Source organism: Stegodyphus dumicola, chromosome 7, assembly GCF_044657685.1.
Source record: "Stegodyphus dumicola isolate Sdum_Otavi_A_Nest chromosome 7, ASM4465768v1".
Taxonomy (NCBI): domain Eukaryota; kingdom Metazoa; phylum Arthropoda; class Arachnida; order Araneae; family Eresidae; genus Stegodyphus; species Stegodyphus dumicola.
The window spans coordinates 169,226,724-169,251,845 of record NC_140774.1 but is presented as its reverse complement, the minus strand read 5'-3'; positions in this window follow the sequence as shown (position 1 = coordinate 169,251,845).

Sequence of the window (25,122 nt, the reverse complement as noted above, 5' to 3'; positions counted from 1 at the left end):
CTTCAACCTTCCTAATCTTTAAGAATTAATTGCAGCCATCCAGAGTCTTCTGCATCGCTAGTGATGCCTAGTTCTAGTGCCGTTAAGAAGAAATTTCAGTCTCTCCTCCATGAATAGTTTCCATCTGCTTCAACCTTCCTAATCTTTAAGAATTAATTGCCGCCATCCAGAGTCTTCTGCATCGCTAGCTCCGGTGTCCCACGACAAAAATGCTAACTTCAATATTGGATTGGATTTGACTTTTTTTGAAAACTATCAACCCTCGAACTCTTCTCATTTTCTACTACGCTCAGCAGCCGTCCTCCTTGGCATCTTGATAATTTTTAAATATGTGGGCATTCCTCCTCCTCCTGTTCATCTGCAGCTTGTATTCCATTAGATAAGATTTTTTTATTTGTTTTCTTTTATTTGGTGGTCTGATATTTAAAAAAAAAAAACGAAAAAAGGTTATAGTAGTTAATTCTTATAATAAAGTTTTATAGACATTTCTAATAAGTAATTCTATCAACTAAAATAGTTAATAGTGATTGAAATAACTTAATTAGTTGAATTAAAAATTCTGTAGTTGAGTAAACTAACCTAATTCTAATGAAATCATTTTGTTGTCCATTAAAGTAAATTATTAGATTGGCCAAAGGAAATATATCATTATTTAATTTAGTTAATTAAAACTGTGAATGTAAATTAGTCTGATTGGTTAAGGAAATTTATTCTTCATTAAATAAGTTAATTGAACTTGTGAATTCCTTCTTGGGGAAGATTGATTGGTAAAGGTGTCATTAGTTGAGCTTCTTTGCTCCTCTTAGGGATTAAATTGCTTGTAGGATGTAATAGCCTGATTTAAGTAACATATTACCTGGTTAAATCATTCTTTTGAAAATAGAAAGTTACTGTGTGCAATAACCAGAATTACATTGGTATTGATTACTCTGTGTGAAATGTTTTTTTTTTTGGAATGTATAACTTGTTAATTATTATTTTTTTTTCTCCCCGGGGAGGGTATTGTTAATTTATCCAAAATTTTATCTAATCATATTTATCTGAATGTAATAGCAATAATAGTTTGATATTATTGAGTCTAAGATAGAAGTAATATTACTCTGTAGAGGTATGCATTTTGTTGAAAGCAATATTTTACAGTTCAGCTTGAATCAGATTTGCTTTTTAAGTTAATTCTGCACTGTGTAATAATCAATATGTTAACAGTACTGATGGAATATTAATTGCTTACAAATTACTGGACTAAGTAACTCTTAAAAATTTTAATAAATAGGCTCACTTTTCTAGATCAGTCAATGTTTATTTATTTCTTTTTGTGTGTGTGCTCAATGATTTTCACCCGTCTCATTCTCAAATTGATTTCAGGGTTAATCCGAAAACACAACGCAAATGTACAGGGCTTATAGATATTAGTATATTACTGTTAAAAAAAAATTTTAAGTGTTATGTCAACAGAGTAGGATACCATTATTGGTACCGTGATTTTTTTTTTCTATAACATATTGGTACCATTTGATTTTTCACATAACACTCATCTTAGGTTCCCGTCGCGGTTATTATACGTTCCCGCTGTCAGTGGAAAAAACACATGCTCAGCAAGGAATTTATAATTGTTTTTTTTTCACAAAAAATAAATATTAATATTTCTAAAAGCATTCATTAACTATACATTCTGTATTATTATTTGAATTTTGAAATCACGTCTTAGGTTCACATCTCCGTAGTTACGTTCCTGCTATCAGTTCTTACTAAAACGTTCGATTCGAACGAACGATACTAAACGTTCGATTCGAACGAACGATAATAAACATTCAATTCAATTCTTACTAAAGAGTTCGATTCGAACGAACGATACTAAACGTTCGATTCAGTTCTTACTAAAACGTTCGATTCGAACGAACGATACTAAACGTTCGATTCAGTTCTTACTAAAACGTTCGATTCGAACGAACAATACTAAACGTTCGATTCAGTTCTTACTAAAACGTTCGATAATATACTCTTTAAAAGACTGTAGAACCTTTCAAAACACAGTAAAACCATTAAAGAAGAATTTAAGAGCGTTGTCTATTATTTTTGGCGAATATTTCGAAAATGGTATGGAAATCGGACAAAGTCCGTTGCGATTTTCTGAAAGCTCATTTCCGAAAAAAGCTATAACCGATAACAAAGCAAGACCCGGTTTTTATTAAAATCGTTATGTGACACAGTTTTACCTGTACACTATCCTGTAATTTTATTGAAGCCTAGTAAAATTATGCACGATTAACCTTGAACCAAAACAAAAGGAAAATTACTATCTTCTTGAGATTTCGAAAAAAAGTCTCTTCACTCTGGATACAGCCCGGGTAACAGAGGGTACTTTATATATATATATACAAACACATATTGTCAATTCAAGTTACATATCTCAGCTTTATATAATAACAAAATTTGACTAGTCTGGCATTTTCTTTTTTATTTTCTGTTTTGAAATGTTACGTGCTGTTTTAAAATTCTTAACTTTCAGTCACAAGCTTATTTATTATTCTGCGCACGCGCATGAATATTTGTTGACTTTTTTATAAGTTTGCCCGAAAGAAAAAAAATTAAAAGAATTACTTTTTGAAGAATGCTTTGAAAAAGACATATAAATAAAAAAACTTAGCTTGACAAAACCTTGTTCTGCACTTTTCTAAATTCCTTTTTATTTGGGAAGTATTATTTTCTCTTCGATATGCACTGGTGACAGTAAAATACAATGTATGTAAAAGATTGCTGCTTCTTATATACTTTATTTAATAGTTTCGTATCATGCTTTTGTAAACCAAAGGAAAAGAAATATTATTAAATGTATAGAAAGCATTTTCAGATTAAATTCTATATTTTATTTTCAAGTGGGAGCAATGTCCGTAGGCGTATATCTCCAAAAAAACAAAAAAAAAAAAAAAAAAATTATCCACCTACACTATCTGTAAAATAGCTTTCGTTATTTTCATTTATTTTGTATCAACGCCGAAATTCATAACATAGCGCATTTATTTTTACTGTGTTTCACTATGCCCTGTACAGAAAGAAAAACTTTTCTATATCAGTGTGCTAAATGTTTTCCATCTTACTTTGTTAAATATCTTAACGGATATCCAAGAAGAATTTTAGTTAATTTTTATATTTAATCTTAAGTATCTCGAATTTTCCCTCTCCTCCTTCTTTGATTTCGTCTAGCTTATGAAAGGTTGTCTTTTACAAGTGACGGATTTAAAAAAGAGAGTGCATTCCTCTCCTGAATTTTCGAGGATCCCTAATCTAAAGACAGATATGGTGTTTTCAAAGTTTCTAAAAATTAGTTAATTTAGATTTTGAAGCCAGTTAGGATTTTGACAGTACCCTATTATGACTTGCGAGACGTTTAAAATGAATTATGAGTGTCATTATAATGATGCGGCTGTGACGTCATGCTCAAAACATTAAATCTGTAGTGTTACAAACAATACAAGTATGTTATTTACATAACTGTACAACTCTGAGTGTCTATAAAGTTACCATGCTTTACTAACTGTTATTTCACCAAATAAATATCTCTGCAATGCCATTTTTTATTATGAAACCAAAAGAAAAATTCTTGCTCAGTCGTCATACTTATACATATACTTAGTATACGGAAGCAGATATATTTTTCCTGCATTGAATATATGCAGTGGAAGCTCAAAATCATAATAAGGCTGTAAGATTCTTAAGTGTTTTAACTGTAATTTCACCAAATAAAAATCTTTGGAATGCTATTTTTTATTATGAAGCCAAAAGAAAAATTCTTGCTCAATCGTCATACTTATACATATATGTAGTATACGGAAGCAGATATATTTTTCCTGCATTGAATATATGCAGTGGAAGCTCAAAATCATAATAACGCTGTAAGATTCTTAAGTGTTTTAACTGTTATTTCACCAAATAAAAATCTCTGGAATGCTATTTTTTATTACGAAACCAAAAGAAAAATTCTTGCTCAGTCGTCATACTTATACATATACTTAGTATACGGAAGCAGATATATTTTTCCTGCATTGAATATATGCAGTGGAAGCTCAAAATCATAATAAGGCTGTAAGATTCTTAAGTGTTTTAACTGTAATTTCACCAAATAAAAATCTTTGGAATGCTATTTTTTATTATGAAGCCAAAAGAAAAATTCTTGCTCAATCGTCATACTTATACGTATATGTAGTATACGGAAGCAGATATATTTTTCCTGCATTGAATATATGCAGTGGAAGCTCAAAATCATAATAAGGCTGTAAGATTCTTAAGTGTTTTAACTGTTATTTCACCAAATAAAAATCTCTGGAATGCTATTTTTTATTACGAAACCAAAAGAAAAATTCTTGCTCAATCGTCATACTTATACATATGTGATACGCATACAGAAGCAGATATATTTTTCCTGCATTGAATATATGCAGTGGAAGTTCAAAATCATAATAAGGCTGTAAGATTCTTAAGTGTTTTAACTGTTATTTCACCAAATAAAAATTTCTGGAATGCTTTTTTACTTCCTTGTACGAAGTAAAAAGGAAGTTTTGTAATCGCGAAAAGTTTCAGGCACCATATTTCAACGAAAATATCCATTTTGACCGCTATCGAATGCAATTTAACAATGTTTTTGCGTCATATCTGTACGTAAGGACAAAATAAAATATTCGTTTCCTCCAAAAAATGATAAAACTGCTTTAAAATTAATTCTGAAGATAATTTTTCGTGGCGTCTGTACGTACGCATCTCGCATAACTCGAAAACGAGTAGCCTCAGAACGTTGAAATTTTGTATATAGGACTGCTATAACATGTAGATGTGCACCTCGTATTTTGGTTGCAATCGGCCGCACCAAACGTATATAAATACTATATTTACATATATATCCACTCTGTTACTCGGCACAGTGATCTCAGTTTCCTTACTCTTAAGGAATGTTATAATGTATGTTATATGTTTGTAAATTGTACATTTTTTGCTTTAAAATGATTGAATTATGTTGTTCTTATCTTCCGGTTAAGGGTTTTATGCCTTTCGTAATTCTGGAAGCAATATTTGTACAATTATCAACAATTTAAAAGCTGTTTAAATGCTGTTAAGTTTTAAATAACATGTCGGACATATTTGTTTACATTTGAAACATCAGAACAGTAGATTTGTTGCCAATCTAGAGAGATTAAGCTTCGCAACAATAAAAATAACGCCTTCATTTATTATTGCGAATTAAATCATGCTTAATTCTTTCTGGAATTTTTTCGAGGAAATAAGTGTTTAAGATTTACTTCGTAGTTTTTAATACGGATATTTTGAGTTTTTATGTATTTCTGCCTTGTCGCGAAGTGAGAACTGAATTAATTGAATGAGAAATACTGAATCGTCTGTGAAAAACTGTTTCTTTTCTGTGTTGTTTGCTTAATTTCTTTCATACATCGTTCTAGCTTTATTATAGTATTTGAATAGAACATGTGGCAACGATAAGATAATTCTTCAAATAATATAAATTTTTGCATTCAGAGTGTCGTTATAGTAAACAAATATCGTGAATTTTAAAGAGTGCGTTTATTCTATTGTGGTTTATGCACTGTCGACGAAGTAGATTTAATTCAGTCCAATCAATTTAAATGAAATTCAAGAAAAAAATGCGTATAATTTAATATTCCGTACAAGGAATTCATATGGTGTCCACATCAGATTTTTTTATTATGAAACCAAAAGAAAAATTCTTGCTCAATTGTCATATTTATACATATATGTAGTATACGGAAGCAGATATATTTTTCTTGCATTGAATATATGCACTGGAAGCTTAAAATCATAATAAGGCTGTAAGATTCTTAAGTGTTTTAATCTATAGCTAAAGTTGAGGAATTAATAAGCGAATAATCACTTGAGTTCGTGAGACAGAGAACAAAAGGTAAGAAGGGTGAAATTACCCTTTATTATTCCAATAAATTTTGACAGATGGCTCCTTTCTTGGAGTTACAATAAAGCCTCCACTCGGAATTGAGCTCAGGAAACTAAGAACTAAAACTTAACTAATCTTAGTTAAAAAGATATATCCGAAGCTATCAAGATTCTAACAGAGTTGGCCCCTTAACGCTAATAAAAGGCGAAGCTATCAAAGGCCTAAAATACGGCCGAGCGTATTAATAGCCTAACAGAGAGAGTAGCCTGAAAAGGCGAACGTGTGCTAGTCCGAACGAATCACTGGCTCTGTAACAAAGTCAGTAGAACCTCACAGTTGAATACTTCTCCTCATTTGCATTCAGACGCGATTTTAAAACTACGTTCTGGCCGGAAGTTGTAAGCTTCAAATTAAGAAGAGATACGAAAGTAATTTTAACTCAAAATTTAACTTTCAGATAAATTAACATAATCCTTACAAGACAATGTAATAAATTTTCCTAATTTTTTTTTTGTCAAAGGTAATCAAATAATAACGAAATATAAATACTAATACATTATTTACAAAACTGTACAAGCTTGAAATTGTATAAAATAACCATGCTTAGCTAACGATTGTTTTAGCAAATAAAAATTCCTGGAATACTAGATTTCATTATAAAAACAAAAGGAAAATGTTTCCTCTGTCGTGTCCTTTTTAATATGTATTGTGGTGTAAGGTAATACATGTATTTTTTTTCTGCGATGAATATGCGCGGTTAAAGCTCAAAAACATAATAAGGCAAGATAATAAATTTTCTTAATTTTCAATCGAAGGTATACTGAAGTTAATGACAGCGAAAATAAAAACACATTTTAATGTATGAAAGTAATTAAAGATAGTATATAAAAATTTACGCAGTCATGAAATAACTGTGGGTAAACTAAATTCCAATAAAAGTTTTATTACGAGTGTCTTGTTTTACATCATATTACAACAGAAAAGTACTGACTGCTTAAGGTTTCCATGTTTCTTCTCCCTGTGAAGCACAGAAGAAACGAGCCGGTTTCTCTTAACTCTTTCGCATCGAAGTCGCCCGTAACGCCCGTTCATTCAGGCAACGGGAAACCACCCCAACGCCTCGTTTATTTTCTACCTAGTTCTTTCCCCTCCACGTTAGTGTATAGCTCATTGGTTTCGCGAGTTGTTAAAAGACATGTCAATCATTCTTTTGAAGCAAATAAAGGAGAAATACGGAAAGGTATTGACGTTCGCAGGTGCAATCCGGTCCTAAGGTGAAACTGCACACAATGGATGAAACCGCAGGGGGAAAGGAAAACTATTCCAAGACAAATTCGTAAACACGGGCGTTTTCGATGTTTGTTGAAAACAGATTTGGTCGTCTCTCGATGCGAAAGAGTTAAAACCTTCTCCACGAAGGCTTCGTTTTCTATAAGGAGCTATAATTTACACCTACTTTTCTTTCATCATATACGCAACAAATTCACCATCTTCGACTTGCTTTCATATTATATATATTGCATGAACAAATAGTTTTTTTTTTTTTTTATGCATTTAGAAGCCTAATTTAAACATATAAGTAAATTTTTAGTACTATTAAATATTTCTTCTGACTTGCATTTATTTCCTCGTCATTACTTCAGCCTATGTATCATTTTCTTTTTTTAAATTAAGATTATAGATCATAAAAGCTTTGAAGTAAACTGAAGATAATAAAAGTGACAAATTTATTATAAATCAGCTTTCTTTAACATACCTGGTTCTGCAGCACTCATTACGTTTAATAAATAGATCTGTTTCCAAACCAGTGCTAATTATATACAAATATACTTAATTAATTGTCCCGTTAAAATATACTGAAATCATTTGTAGATTTTACAGAAAAAATAAAGATAGTATTATCCATATATATTTTTAGAAAGCGCTTTTGTGTATTTGATTGATTGATTATCAAGTTGAAATTGTGATATATATCAGCAAAAAAAACATTAAACATTTTCACATAGAAAACATTTTAATTTTCACCTTTTTACAAACGTTATGTACATGAAATGTGCAACAGATATTTTACACATTAAAATGGTATTATCACTACAAATGTATTTTGAGATGTAAATCTCCACAGGCAATTTTCAAGATTACCATAAGCTCGATTGGTTTGTCCCAGAACGTCATGTATATACGAATCCTGGAGTTTGGTTGCCTTTCTGATTCCACGAGTTTAATGCAGGATGGAAGATGTTAAAAGCTAAAAAATAATGTTTCCCTGAGAAAACATTATACTAAGATTTAGCAGTGATCGAAAAGCTTTGCAATTATACCAGCCGCCAGAAGTGATTCAAGGCCTCCATAGCCATGACCGTGGTGGCCTCCTGGCATTGCTGCAGAGAAATTAACAGCTGTGACCAACAGAATAACAAGGAGGCAAATGAAGATAGTAATGCAACTAATGGGAAACATTTTCAACAAATGGTGTTTAAAAGTTCGTCTACTAAGAGCACACAGTCAGTTCTACTGCTGGGTTTCTCATGATGTCAGGAGCATATTTATGTGCTTTTATAGCTCAGGCAAACAAGGTCAGCCAACGTCTGAAATTAGAATAATTGATTCATAAACATGTGCTTAAATTATAATAACATTAAACATTACTTTCTCGGAAGTAATAAACTTATAATCCTAATACTGAGATAAGCTAGGATGTTGTTTCTAGTCGGAAGTCTACCGGTAAGTTTTTAAGAGGAAATGCAAATTGTGTGACCTGCATATCGATAGTTGCTTATATTTGGAAAATTTGGTTAATTTACATACGTCCACATTTCTGAGAAGACTCGTTTTAAACGTTATCACTGAATTTCTCTTTTTAAGAAATAGAATTTTATGTCGGTTAACTACAAACGGAGACTCACTTGTGCCACCAATTGCTACTGCCCTGTGTTATTTTTTAAAGAAATTAAATAATGAAGAATCTGCATGAACATATGCAAGTTCCTCGCACTGTGGGAAAGCGACGGTACTTAGAGCCATCCAGTTTTGAACAACATAGTCCTCCAACCGAACATGTGCACCTGGAAGCCTGAATTTTATATTTCGTATTTTGTAAATGGTTTGGACTTTATTGGATTATTCAATTATGGCAAAGCACACGAGGGCTATCTGCCTGAAGGGAGGGGTGCCTTCATGGAGGAATTTCTAAGGGAGACTGGCTCGTATACACGTTACGAAAACGCCCATGCAGCCAGCCCGTTCGCGGGATTCGAACCTCGGACCGAACTACCAGTTTTCAGCGTCTTTACCGCTCGGCCGCTGGTGAGCCGTATTTTGTAAATATTTAATGAACATTTTATTAACAAACTCGACGATCTGAAAGCGAAATAGTGGCAAGACTGTACGAAATAAACCATTATTATCTCCAGCACGCGAGTGTATATGGTAAACTCTAAAGAAATGCTGCTGAAATGTGCGATATTTCTGTTGAATCGAATTTTATGTAACGTAAATGCGAAGAACACACAAAGCTTTAATAATAAGAAGACAAAAAAAAAAAAATGTTTTGCAAACTATCTTCGAAGAAAAGTGAACATTGATTAGATAAACTGAGAAAAGAGTGAAAAAATAGAAAAATGTATTCCAACACTTAACACTGCATCGTAAAATTTAAACATATGCTGCTTTTAAATTTTTGCAACTTTGCTGTTCAAATGTAAATAGCGTAAATGAGGAGAAAATTATGTTTAAATAATAAAGCTAAAAAGACAAAAAGAAAGCGAATCCAACAGAAGACTGCGTACTCAGTGAGAGCATAAATTGCCTTAACGGATCCTTTTGGGCTATCGTTAAAATCTAAAATATTTCATATTAAAACTTTTCTTTTTTAATGCTGTGTAAAGTAAATAAATGTAACTTCAGTTAGTAAAAATTAATAACAAAGTTTTCCTTTACCTTATCAAGATGTTTAAAAAATAATTCTTATATTGTATACGCATATTAAAATCTAAATCCTATTAGTTAACAAATTTATTATTAAGTATTTCGAGATCATTTCATTTCCCACAGGTTTACGATTCACATTTACATTCTAGGCAAAACTGCTGATTATCAATTATTCAAGGTAGTAATTATGTATCATTTGCATGTTTAATCTCCATCATAAATATACAAAAAATGTTATAACTAATATAATTCAATTTGTCATGAAATCTCTTCCAATAATTCCTGCTTCATTACGACAGTCCTTAACATTTTAATTAAGAATTAACAAAGAAAATTCTCTCAAAAGAATGTAATTTAAAATTAGCTATTTTTATTGAAACTGTGATAAATAATTAAATGCATTTTTAAATCAAAAACAGTATTGCTCAATTATTTTCCTAGATAAATGTATAAAAATTAATTCATTGTTAAATGCTGGAAGGAAATATTTTTTAGGTGCTCAATGATTTGCGGATTTGGTACTCTGAGGAAGCAGAAAATATTGACACTTGAGTTACATATTTGTTGCAGGCCTTTTGCGCAAAATATCTTGAGAAATAAATGCGCAACTACATCATGAATAATTCCTCTTTTTCTTTTAAATAAAAGCACAGAATTTCATATAGTGTTTCCTTTACGATGAAATGTTGGTATGGATTTTTTCTGCTACCATTTTCCTTAGCCTACATTTAAATACAAGCTTAAATAGCTTATTTGAAACGTAATATTTCGCACTCTATTTAATTTTCGTAAAAAATTTCTCACACGAATAAAATTACTGTAAATGCCTCGATTACAATTTTTTTATGTGTTGAACTGAAGTTTACTTTCCAAAATCACATTGAAATTTTGTTTTATTATTTTAATTCTTACATCTTTTAATTTTAAAAATATGTTTTTATTATATTAAACTTTTTTATTAATTAATTTTTAAAATATTATATAAAAAAACAACGCTTTGAAATTTAAAATGAATATGGATGTAACGTTATAAGATCAAATATCCGAATTCTTATTTTCTGCTATTGCGCGTTTATTGAAATTCCTTTAGAATAGAATTCTTCTTTTGTGAGGATGCAAGTTTTTCAAAGCTTTTTTTTTTTTTTTTTTTGTTATTATTATGTTAAACTCAACAGTATGGTAGGATATTATCAAAGCATTTATGATTTTAATTTTTGTAAAATATATATGATTCATTCCACTAGGAAGACACGTTTATTTCCTGACTAAGACACGTTTCTTTCAGGACTATTGGGAAAGAAGCGATTAAACAGATTAAAGTTAACAGTAATTCTAGATTTCTTGGAAGAACATGAATAATTTCATCACTTCCTATTTATAATAATTTACCACCGGAGTCATAAAAGAATTCGAACAGAATTTTCTTGCAAATTCTTGCAATTCACGTCTGTTTTCACGAAAGATTCTTGCTAATCTTCACTTGCATCTTCACAATTGTCTTGCATATTCGCTTGCATCCTCACAAAAGAAGAACACAATTCTAAAGGAATTTCAATAAATGTGCAATAGCAAAAAATAAGAATTCAGATGCTCGGATATTTGATCTTTCGGATATTTGATCTCGGATATTTGATTCATATTCATTTTAAATTTCAAAGCTTTGTTTTTTTCATTTGATGTTCCATTTTCCAATGTACACATAAAAATACTTTCTTTGGCTTCAGTTGTTTGAACAAAGATTTTCATCTCAATTTCTTTAAATCTTTTATACTGAAGAGTTTTTTACTTCCTTGTACGAATTAGAGGAAGTACTGTAATCGCAAATAAATTTTGGATATCATATTTGAACGGTGTTGGCTTGTGCATTAGCATTGAAGGCATAATGAGTAAGTTTCCTCAGGCGCAGTTTTCATTAAAGAATCATAAGTCAAACATTAACTACGAAATCTTTATTTAATAAAATAGAAGAATTTTGCTTAACTTAAGCATAACAAAAAGTAATAATCTTCACAGACATTAAAACACTGAATTATCGAAAAGGAGATAACTTACATACAAATATAAGTCATACATCTTCAAGCATACCTATTTAGGCAATAAGAAAAAAATAGGAACATACTTTGACACCGTACCTGAAAAGAGAAAGCACTAACTGAATTTGGACCTTTGACCGTGACATAAGTAGCTACGGTGAAAATCGAATACACTGCACGTAGCTAAGGGGAAAGTCAAATAGTGCATTGCACACAAACGTTTCTTTCTCTCGCCAATATATACCTTGGCGAACGTTCGTTTCGTATGGCTTTTGAGTTTCATTACGCAAAATACCTAAATTTTTGCTAACAAATGGAAATATTCATTTTGACCGTTCCCGAATCCATTTGAACAATTTTTGTCGTCCGTACTAACGGATAGAATAAAGGACTGTTTCTTTTTTTTTTTTTTTTTTTTTTTTTTTCAAAATAGACTGCAAAATGCATTTAAAGTGGAATCAAAAGGTACTTTTTCGTGATGTATTTATCTCGCCAATCTCAAAAGAAGATTAGCCGTAGAACATAGTATATAAATAAATTTTATATATGGCACTATTTTATATATATCATATATAAATTTTATATATGGCAACGGCACTATTTTATATATATATCATATATAAATTTTATATACGGCACTATTATATATATCATATATAAATTTTATATATGACACTATTTTATATATATCATATATAAATTTTATATACGGCACTATTATATATATCATATATAAATTTTATATATGACACTATTTTATATATATCATATATAAATTTTATATACGGCAATATTTTATATATATCATATATAAATTTTATATAGGGCACTGCTATAACGTCTAGTTGCGCACCTCTCTTTTTTATTGTAATGAGTAGAATCAATCGTATATACGTACATCCACCTCCTTATACGGCTTAAAGGTTATTTCCTGCCTTTATTTTCAGAATCATGCACTTCGAATTACAGAAGTGTTTTTAATGACGAAATTATTCATGCTTGGACAAATTAAAAAAAATAATAATAATTTTCGACCAATCAAGTAATCTCACTTTAAATGCGGTCTCCCGGTTCCTATACCTATGTTTCGAAAAGTTTTTAAGGCATTTCTCTAGTCTTCTTAACATGCCTTTGTAGTGTAGTGGTCAGCACACTCGGCGCGTAATCGAGTGGTTCGAGTCCTGGCGAGGACATCGCTCATTTTTCATCTTTCAAAATGTCATGTTTAAAAACGATCTTAATGAGTCTACAGTGGCGCCCGAACTAGAAAAGGTGGGGGATGGTGACTCCATTATGATTTCGCGATTGGGTCCCCTAATTCCCAGTCGCCTTTTAAAAAAAGGAAGTATATAAGGTATTCCTCCCGTCTTCTTAGCATGCCATGGTGGTGTAGTGATCAGCACACTCGGTGCGTATTCGAGAGGTCCGTGGTTCGAGTCCCGGTGAGGTCATTGCACATTTTTCATCTTTCATGCTTCCAAAAAATGCTAATGTCTCTACACGTTTTCTACTTGTTATAGAAAAAAAAAAAACTGAAGAAGTTTCATATCCGTACGACAAACATTTACCCCATATTTAGTTCCGAAATTTGCAGTTTTTGATCTCATTTTCAAATTGTCTTGAGCGATCGGTTAATTAAGTTTAAATTAAGTGTAGCCAAAATAGTATATAATTTAAAAGGATGTATAAGGGAGTAATGTAATATCCACATGGGAATTTTTCTTTTTAAATTAGATTTGCTTTTTTATCATCATATTTCATTTGTATTTATAGCGCATAGTTTTATAGATTGAGAAACAGATATCTACAATGATATCGCCATGCGATGATTTGCAGGTGCTTTATTTTTACCACTATATTTTTTGCGACGATGTTTTAAAATTTTGATGTTTTTTGGACCACTTTATTTTCGATTACGATGTTTTATACCACGATATAAGACAACATGGTGCTGCGATTACTTTTTAGATTTTAAATATTTCAAAAACTTCGCATGGGACATAAATTCCCTGTAGATTCCCTTAGGTCCTGATATTATCTTCTGGTTCAATGTTTTGATCACTAATTGAAATTTCCGGATCCTGCTGAAGAAAGTTACTTTCATTCATGTCGGAAAGCCATTTCTGTCGTAGAAGGAGCACATGCGGAACCACTATCTTGAAATGGATCCGCGTCGTCTTCAGACTCATCCCCTAAACGATCAGCGAGCTGTTGTATTTCTCTGTAGTCTATTTTACTCTTTCTGGAAAAAAAAAAATTATGTATACATTAGTATATTACTGAGCACACAAACAACAAAAATAAATAAATAAATAAATAAAAATCTGAAAAGTTTTCATATTTAATATAAATATGAAATAGATAACAAAACAAATTCCAGATTCCAAATTTGGGCTTTCAGATGCCCATATTTGAATGGAGGACTATGTTATTGAAAATTTGATGTGTTTAGGTACCGTTGTTTCTTCACAGAGCGAGAAACATATGTATTCATGCAGATTCTTTATTATTTTATTTCTTTAAGTATAATGCAGGGCTCTAATAGTTGGTGGCAACAATTTGAAAAGTGAACTGACATTTATAGTGAACCGACGCAAAATGACAAAATGAAATTAATAGCCCTTCTGGGCAAACTGGCCCTTTGGGCTAAACACAGACTGGGGCACATTTATCCCCAATGAGAACTCGAGAGGAACGTATACATCCCATGTTATAATTTTCATCAAGAAAGGGAATAAAAATATATTAGCAACACCATAAAAGCAATTTGTACTTTTAGCCACCGATTTAAGTAAAAAAGAAAGCGTAAAAAACAACATACAGAGTCGCAGGTATAGGGTAGGACACGTTCGTTCTGTCGCTGGACGTAGACTAACTGAGACAGCAGGCGAGTTGGCGGAAACGTTTAGTTAAATTCGAGTGGGGCACAGACTCGCGCGTTTGTAATAGACGCGCTGCCCTCTCGATTTTTTAATTTTACTATGGGGCGTATATAACTCATTAGAGATGAAAGGGTTAATATCCAATCTGTAGGTCAACTTTTATTGTATAGTATTCAAACTTTTTGCGTTTGATTTTTTATATAGAAAGTAAAAAATTATTTAGTATAGGAACGGGAGGAACGTGTAAAATATTAGATTTCATATTTTATGAATTCAGTATTTGTAAATTTAAAAATGTGAAAATATAAATATTTGTGTCATTTGAAACATTTTTGGGTTTCATAGTATATGTCTGTGGATATTGCGAAAGGAAAGGACGACTAAGGACGTTTATGGACACGATGTACTCGTATGTTTCACCTCATACATTTGTATTTTGTATTAAATAGCGTCAAAATACTAATGACCATTGCGAAACTAACACCCGTCTAAGGACTTTTGTTGTTGGACACGATGTATGTTTCACCTAATACATTTGTATTTTAATATTAAATAGCGTCAAAATACTAATGACCATTGCGAAACTAACACCCGGCTAAGGACTTTTGTTGTTGTTGTAACTTGGGCTGACTACACATTACTCACTTGTCTAATGTGTAGTCATGCCAAGCCCACGAAATTCCTCATGGCAATAGGAGCAAGATTACGCCTGACGTTGGCAACAGCCTTGAGCACCTTACAGGTGACAGTGCGATTTAGCTCAGTTCCGCCCCCCCCCCATTTTGATGGAGAATACCCCGGATGGGACAGGCCCAAAAGTAACCCAACCCTCTTCCCCTACCATCAACCTTACAACAGGACTTTCGTCTCGCCGCATAGTTAGCGTGTCCCATGCCGCAACGACACTATACATTTACAAACATCCATGCCTTCTCCGGGATTCGAACCCGAGACTTTTGGCACGGTAGTCAGCGACGCTACCAGTTGGGCGGCAGGACTTTTGTGGGCATGATGTATGTATTTTGTATTAAACAGCGTCAAAATACTAATAATAGGATATTTTTATAAGAGTGAAATAACTATTTTTTCCTTTATTTCTTATTGGAAATGTTTGTGGGTATAAATCGAACTCTCTGGGATGGATTAATGACGTATAGCAAGACACCGCTGTGTTTTGAATTAAATGACGATTAAACTCAGTTCTGGCACTATACATTTTATGTTTTGAAACATCAAATGTATTGCCATTCAGAAATCAAAACTTGCTCTTCTTATATTCCCAAAAAATTCCTTAAATGCGGCGAATTCTATTTTCAAAAGAACTTTTCAAAGAACTGTCTATTTTTTAATTTCCAATTTGTTATATACTTTGCAGCTCCCAAGTAGAACGTAATGCAATGCCATACTTTTCTTCTAGAATAACTTTACCATTTTCATTTGTTTTACCGAAAATGATTATTAAAGAATAAACCAACCATTTTTTGAAGCATGATAAAAATCATGCTTCAAAAAATTACTTAAGCTCCAAAACTTTCTTTCTCGATGTCCAAATTATTTCCCGTATGATTTATTAAATACGTTTGAAGGAATGCGAGCAAGTAATTCTTCGTATTTTTTAGAAGCAATGAGTAGATTTATCTCCTGGATTTTTATGTTGCTTCTCCGTGATTTCATCCGTTTGAGCTTGTAGTAGTTCAACTACACTCCTAATATTTCACCTTAGAAGTCACATTCAGAACTTTTAAATCATGACGTTATAATAAAGGGGCAGTATTTACAACAATACACTTCACCGATAGAATTTCAAGGTGTTAGTTTCACTAACGGTAATTTTCCAAATAAAAATTCTGAAAATGTTTTTTCTGTATGAGCACAACACAAAAACCCTACTTCTGCCTTGATCCTTATTCTTAGTTATTCTGCAAGAAAACAGTTAATTTATTTTACAGTGAATGTGTGCAACGTAAGTAAAAAATGTAATAAGACAAGTCTAATTTTTAATTAAACTTATATTTGCCTAATTTTTAATTAAAAGTTGTGCGCTGAAGTGAAAGAAAGCATAAATAAGTGTATATTTTCTCATGTATGAAAGTATTTACGGATAATTCATATTAATTAGTGTAATCATGAAATAACCGTGGGAAAATTATAAAAAAATTGCACATTAGGAATGTTTTGTTTTGCTTTGTATTATCTCAGTGAACAGTCTTAAAGCAAGAAAGTTTCATAAATTTCCCTGGGGATAACATAGTAAATATAAGGCAGTTTCTCTTAGATGGCTCTTAACTTCCATTACTTGTTTTTCTTGAATACAATAACTACAGATATCATTGCATTGTTTTTGCATTTGCTGCTCTGTTTACATGCATTACACGAATTAACATTTTACTACTCATGTGAAAGCCTAACTTGGAAATATATGTAAAAATGTTGTACTCTTAATTATCTCCGTTCATTCGCATTTTGATGTTTTCACTTTACGTGTCTTCTTACGTGTCGTAAATATTTTCAAAAAAAACCTTAAATATTAAAGTGACAAGTTCGTTAAAAATTGTGTAAGTTATTTTGTGTATTTTTAATCAGCTTTTCTTAAAGGTGTTTCTGCTAACACAGTACATAGTGCATTTAATAAATACTTGTACTTCAAGCAATAATATAAACTTAAATGGCAATCAGATTGAAATATACTGAAGTGGTTTATAACAATTTATCATTCAGAAATAATATAAAGTGGCAAAAATATTATTCATGGTAATCATATATATTTGTCAAAAAGCTTTCTAATTTTTGATTGATTACTCAACCGAATCTGTGATGTATCCTTATAAATGAAGAGAAAAAATTGTCAGATGTCATGAAATTTTAATTTTTACATTTTTACAGTCGTTATATACATAAAATTGACAACAAAAACTTCATACATCAAAATGGTGCTATCGTAACAAATTAACAAGAAAAGTAAGGTAAAACTTCATAGGCAGTTTACAAGATCATTCATTGTAAGCTCCATCGTTGCGTTATGAATACATTTAGATGTCTTCCTGAGTCCATGAATTGATGCAAGATGATAGATGTTACATGATCAACAGTGACGTTTTACAGAAAGAATATTATGTGAGACTTCAGTGATCGAATAGCTTTGCAATAATACCAGCCGCCAGAAGTGCTTCCAGACCTCCAGAGCCATGACCGTGGTGACCACCTGGCATTGCTGCCGTGAAATTAACAGCTGTGACTAACAGAATGACAAAGAAGCAGATGAGCAGAGCAACACAGCTAACAGGAAACATTTTCAACAGTTGGATGTTTGAAGATTGTGAACAAAGAAGGCAAAGTGAGGTTATGATATTTCAGAAGCATGCTTTCGGTTTTATATACCCTGCCAAATAAGGTCAATCAACAGATAAAAATTAAAATAATGATTCATAACACATGTATCTGCTAAAACTGAAGAAACAATTTTATTATCCTAAATGGCAACATAAAAGCTTTTTAATACTGAGATAAGCTAAGACGTTGTTTCCGGTCGGAAATCTTCCGGTAAGTCTTAAAAAGGAAAAAGCAAAGTGCGTGACCCGCATATGTCGATGCTTATTTCGGTTCAGAAAACATCTACTTTTCTGAGAAGAATACCAGCTGTGTCCTAACTGCAACCACCGGATTTTCTTCTTTGATTTATTTTTAGTTTTATTTTATTTGAAAGTAAATAAAATACGTTGCTTTGGGAGGATGTGGAGCTCGATGCATATTTCAAAAGAAATTTACATTTCAATACTTTCTGCTGAGTCACAACTACTGTTAATAAAGTAAACAATTTTTCTTTGCTTTACGCGCGTTAATATGTAATATTCAAATGAAAATGAAACGTCGTTTTTTCGTGCTTAGTACTGGCTCTTGTTAATTAAAGAATTTAAAACTGATGCATTTATTTGGAGGTCATTTTAGTCTCCATTGAAAGATTAGCATCTAGATTACAAACAATCCTCCTAAGAATTAACTCTTTAAAATTTGAAATATACGTCATTTGTATATTTGCTTTTTATTATGTACACTGATATATGTAAATAATGCTATTCACTTTGCCATTGCACTTCAAAAGTCATGCCCTCTTTAAATCTTCTATTAACATATTAATTAAAATTTGCAAAAGTAAAACCTGTCAAGTGGTAGTAGTTTTAGTTTAATATATTTTTTACTAAAATTATAATGAACAATTAAATATTCTGATGCTCTTTATAAATTCCCACTATGCGTTCAAAGAAAATTTTTTAAAAAATAATAATTAGTTTAATTTTGTGTTTGTAAGAAATTTCCTTAGAGGTTTTCATAAGAATGTGAGATTCTGGCATATGTGACACAAATTAGACTCATAAATATGTGAGAATATGCGAAAATATCTGTTCATAAATATGTGACATTTCCATGAATATTGGCTTCATAAATAACTTCCTGTCGTTTTCCCTTCCTATGTTTTCTTCTTCTTCTGGCCCACAAGCGGCCGAGCGGCTGAACATTGGTAGTTCGGTCCGAGGTAAGAATCCCGCGAACGGTCTGGCTGCATGGGCGTTTTCGTGGTTTTCCCCATGTGTAACGTGTTTTCCTTAGAAAGTCCTCCACGAAGGCATCCCTCCCTTTAGGCAGATAGCCCTCGTGTGCTTTCCCATAATTGAATAATCCAATAAAATCCAATCCATTTACAAAATACGAAATATAAAATTCAGGCTTCCAGGTGCACATGTTCGGGTGGAGGACTATGTTGTTCAAAACTGGATGGCTCTAAGTACCGTCGCTTTCCCACAGTGCGAGGAACTTGCATACATTCATGCAGATTCTTCATTATTTAATTTGTTTAAAAAATAACACAGGGCAGTAGCAATTGGTGGCACAAGTGAGTCTCCGTTTGTAGTTAACCGAATGCTTTGCCGTAATTGAATAATTCGATCCTATGTTTTCTCTCTCTCTCTTTAGCACTTGCCCTGGACATAACATTTTTATTTTAAATTTCACTGGATTATTACATAGTTAAAATTCTAATTTTGCATGAAACAAATATTAATAAAATTTATAACTTTTTTTCTGGTTAGTAAAATAATAACAACGATTAAGCATGAACTCTTACGAAATACGCATTTTAGATCATAGAATTCCATGATCCATCCTCTGCGGTGCTGTTATTTTATGGACTTTCATTTCTTTGTTTAGCCTATTATAGTTAATTTAACCATTTATATTATAAACGAGAGTTCATGGTGTTTTGAAATAGAAAGAAAATTAGATTATTATTCATGCAAAAGTTTCGGAATCTTCAGACTATTTGAAATTCAATTAAGTACGAAATTCTCCTTTCTTTACTAAAGCGAAAAATCAAACATTTGGAATCATAATGGAATAATTCCAAAGTGTAGCCTTGAATTTAACAGTTTTATCATCTCCCATTCAAGAGACTGATATATGTATTTGTTCAGAAATCCGTTGGATGAATTCCAAGTCAAGGAATGGACATCTTACTCGGAACAAAGTTCGAAAACAAAATGCAGTGCCAAAAGTTATTTAGACTTTTTATAGTTCCACAGTGGATTCATGTCTTCGAAAACATACCAATGGCGCCTGGCAAAGAATCAAATGATTTTAAAAACTACGTCTATTCTGAATCATTGTGAATAAGGCAAAAAATTATATCTTCACTACACCTGGGATAATTCTTTAAAATGATCATTTGGAGTAAAATTCCGAAATTAAAAAACGAGATGTTGTTTAATTAAAAGTTCTGTGGACATTTTATTATATCTTTTCTATATTTCTGTAACATTTTAAATAAAATATATTTGCATTCTTCTGATAAATGGAAGGCTGCATGTTCGGGAAAGTATTTCTTTTAAACAGAATAATAAATGTAGAAATGCACTCTTCTATATTTATTTAGTATTATTTTAAATTCACATATATTTTCAGAGTAATCGAGCGCTGTATATGAATGTACGAATAGTTATACATCCTTGTTTCCGTTACCGTATTGTATAATTGAGAAAAAATACTTAATTTGAGATGTCAGTTTTATGAATGCATTTAAGTAGTTGCTCTACATCATAAAAATATATGCTATATGTGTACATTTTCCCAAATGTTGTGGAAAAATAGATTTTGGTTGAAAGTCAACAGTAGATGTCAAAGATCAAATTGGGAAGCAGCGGCCGAGGGATTACATTATTAACACTAGATATTTGGCTACAAAATACTTTAACTCTTTCGCATCGAAGTCGCCCGTAACGCCCGTTCATTCAGGCAATGGCAAACCGCCCCAACACCTCATTTATTTTCTACCTAGTGCTTTCCCCCTCCACGTTAGTGTATGGCTCATTGGTTTCGCAAGTTGTTAAGAGACATGTCAATCATTCTTTTAAAGCAACTAAAGGGGACATACGGAAAGCTATTAACGTTCGCAGGTGCAATCCGGCTCTAAGGTGAAACTGCACACAATGGATGAAACCGCAGAAAAACCCCCAAGAGAGAAGCAGTCCTTTCACTTAAGTAGGTTATTGTTAATGCTGTAGCTATCTACCAGGCAGGGAGAAAGGAAAACTATTCCAAGACAGATTCGTAAACACGGGCGTTTTCGATGTTTGATGAAAACAGATTTGGTCGTCTCTCGATGCGAAAGAGTTAACTTTTAAAGTTATAATTACACTTTTCGGCATTTAAATTGGCAGAAGTCATATTTAAGTCGAATAAATTTCCATCCGGAGGCCGTGCTCACCAGCCGAATGGTAAAGTAGCTGAACGCTGGTAGTTCAGTCCGGGGTTCGAATTTCGACCAACGGGCTGCCTGAGCGTTTTTGTCGCTTTTCCCGTGTGTACGTGTATACGAGCCAGTTTTCCTTAGGAAGTCCTCCGCGAAGGCATCCCTCTTTTTAGGGATATAGCCTTCGAGTGCTTTACCATAATCAAATGAACCCAATCGAAACCATTGATACCCAGAAATAGCGAATAAAACAAATTCCAAAATCGGGCTTCCAGGTACCCGTGTTCGAGTGGACGACTTCATTATGCAAAATTTGATGACTTTTCAGGTACCGTTATTTTTCTACAATGTGAGAAACACACATGCAGCCACATAGATTCTTCATTATTTAGTTTCTTTAGATATCATACTGGGCGATAATATCTGGTGGAAATAATCTGAAAAAAGATTCAGCGCTTTGAGTGATTCAACGTAAAATGCCGTTTTGAGACTAACGCCTATTTAGGATAATAAAACTCAAATAAAATAACGCTTATAATGCTAATAAAAACAAGCATAAAATCTGAGTGCTTTCAGATTTTATATTGCGCCCATAGTGGCGCGTTTTTGTTTCACGGGAGGTTCAAAACGGTATTTGAAAAGTGATACAGACATTCAAAGTCATTCGATGCAAAATACCGTTAGACATTGTAACGTCTTTGCCTTGCTACGTTGCCAACATAATACCAGTAAGAAATGTAAAGAAATCTCGTGGATAAAATATCCGTGCTTGAAGATACACGCGATGTTAATGTTAATAGAAAACGTTAAAGTGATGCCCATATTCGAGCGGAGGACTACGTTATTCAAAATTTAATGTCTCTAAATTACAATGTTTTTTCGTAATGCGAGAAACATACATATAACTTGGGCCTCCAGATGCCCATATTCGAGCGGAGGTCTACGTTATTCAAAATTTAATGTCTCTAGGTTACAATGTTTTTTATAATGCGAGAAATATACATATAACTTGGGTTTCAAGATACCCATATTCGAGCCGAGGTCTACGTTATTCAAAATTTAATGTCTCTAGGTTACAATGTTTTTCATAATGCGAGAAACATACACATAACTTGGGTTTCAAGATGCCCATATTCGAGCGGAGAACTACGTTATTCAAAATTTAATGTCTCTAGGTTACAATGCTTTTCATAATGCGAGAAACATACATATAACTTGGGTTTCAAGATGCCCATATTCGAGCGGAGGACTACGTTATTCAAAATTTAATGTCTCTAGGTTACAATGTTTTTCATAATGCGAGAAACATACATATAACTTGGGTCTCAAGATGCCCATATTCGAGCGGAGGACTACGTTATTCAAAATTTAATCTCTCTAGATTACGATGTTTTTCATAATGCGAGAAACATTCACATAACTTGGGTTTTAAGATGCCCATATTCGAGCGGAGGACTACGTTATTCAAAATTTAATGTCTCTAGGTTACAATCTGTCTCTAGGTATGTTTTTCATAATGCGAGAAACATACATAAAACTTGGGTTTCCAGATGCTCATATTCGAGCGGAGAACTACGTTATTCAAAATTTAATGTCTCTAGGTTACAATGTTTTTTTCATAATGCGACAAACATACATATATTCATGTAGATACTTTATTGTTTAATTTCTTTAAACATTATGCAGAACTCTAATGTTTGGTGGCAACAATTTGAAAAATGATTCAGACTTTTACATTGAACCAACACAAAATGGCAACGCGAAATTAATAGAACTTCTGGGCCAACGCCCTTTCGGCTAATAAAATGAGATAATAATGAGATTAAACTCTTTAAAACTGAACACCTTTCTTCAACAAAAAAAAAAAAAAAACCAAGCTCCAAGCTGTAGCATACAATTGTGAGTTTTTATTTTAATTGCAGTATTTTTTAAATATATCTCTTGCAAATTACTTCAATAAACCCCCCACACACCAAAGATAAGAATTCTATCACCACTAAGAATGATATTCTTAAAGAATGACCAACCGCTTACTTCAATCAGTATTAAAATTTAGATCAGACATTCACAAAACACAAAGATTTAATTAACTGAACTTAATGGTCCCAAACTTCCTTCGTTTGGCAAGCTTTAAATCCACAGAACATGCTTTGAAACCCAGGCTTTCAAACAAATAGAAACAAATGCAACATTTTGACAGCTATAACGAATCATCCCCATATTCCCTACCAAAGTAGGGTTGTCTTCATAGCTGATTCATGCCTGAAATGTTTCTCTTGTATAACCGTTACAGGTTCATTAATACTGAGGCGGAAAGATGAGAAAAATATAAGTTCAGCAGAGAGGAAAAACAGCAGCGAGAGTAGGAAAAATAGATACCTAACATATTTGTCTTCATATATAAGCGAGGCCACATATACCAGCCTAACGCTCGATGACAAAGAGAAGATGGCGAAAAGCTATTTAATGAGCACCGAGGACGTATCTAATTGACGTCACATGAAAGAAAACCAGAACACTTTCCGATGTCAGGCTATATCTTTATTCCCTGGGGAAAAGGAAACGGTGTCTACCTCTTGACTATGCTTTGAGGGGTCAGATTTATATACGACGTGTGTGTTATATGTATCATATATAGGATTCATTTTGTGTGTGTTCAGAGAAAAGGATAGTTTTATAGACGGCATAAATAATAACGCTTGGGAAACGTAGATGAAACCGAAATAGACAAACTTGTTTACTGATGCAGATACCTAGCCTTTGTGTCGTATTAGGGAATGCTCATGAAAAAAAAAAAATTTCGGGAAAAAACAATAGGAGAAATGGTTTAGAAATTGGCATCAATTAATAAAATATTTGATACTTTCCAATACTTTACCGCTCAACCGAGATAGTGGTTAGTGACGCTGACTGCCGTACCGAAGGGCTCGGGTTCGAATCCCGGAGAAGGCATGAATGTTTCTAAATGTATAGTGTCTGTGCATCATGGGAGCACGCTAAGCATGCGGGAACGGAACATCCTCTCGAGAGGTTGCTTGTAGGGAAAGAGGAGTGGGAGAGCCTTCGACCTGTCTCCACGGGGTGCTCACCTTCAAAATTTCTGGCGAAAGGGAGCAAAGTCAAACTGTCACGTATCTGGTTCTCAAGGCCGTTGTCAAAGACAGGCACAATCTTGCACTCCTTGCCACGATTAATTTCATGGGCTTGTTCTGATGTTAGGTCAGATAAATGAGATAGGTAGCAACAACAATAACCAGTAATTTTTTTGACGCAGTCAGTAACGAAGTTATTAATCCAGAATTTTATATATTTTAGTGTCTTTAAAATTTAGAAACGGATTTATTATTTAATTTTGTAGTAAAATTATCGGCGTAGTAGTACCTAAATAACACTTTATTCATGTATAATATGCGTTTCGTTTATGTGAGTTTTTATCGGTTTATTTGGCTATGGGAAAGTAGTCGAGTGCTACCTGCGTAAGGAAAGGGATGCCTTTGGAGAGGACCTTTTAAGGAAAACTGGATCTATACATATTACACATGGGGAAAACCGCTCATGCAGAGCCTGTTCGTAGAATATTGAAAGGTGGCCGAACTACCACTGTTCAGCGACTTAACCGCTCAG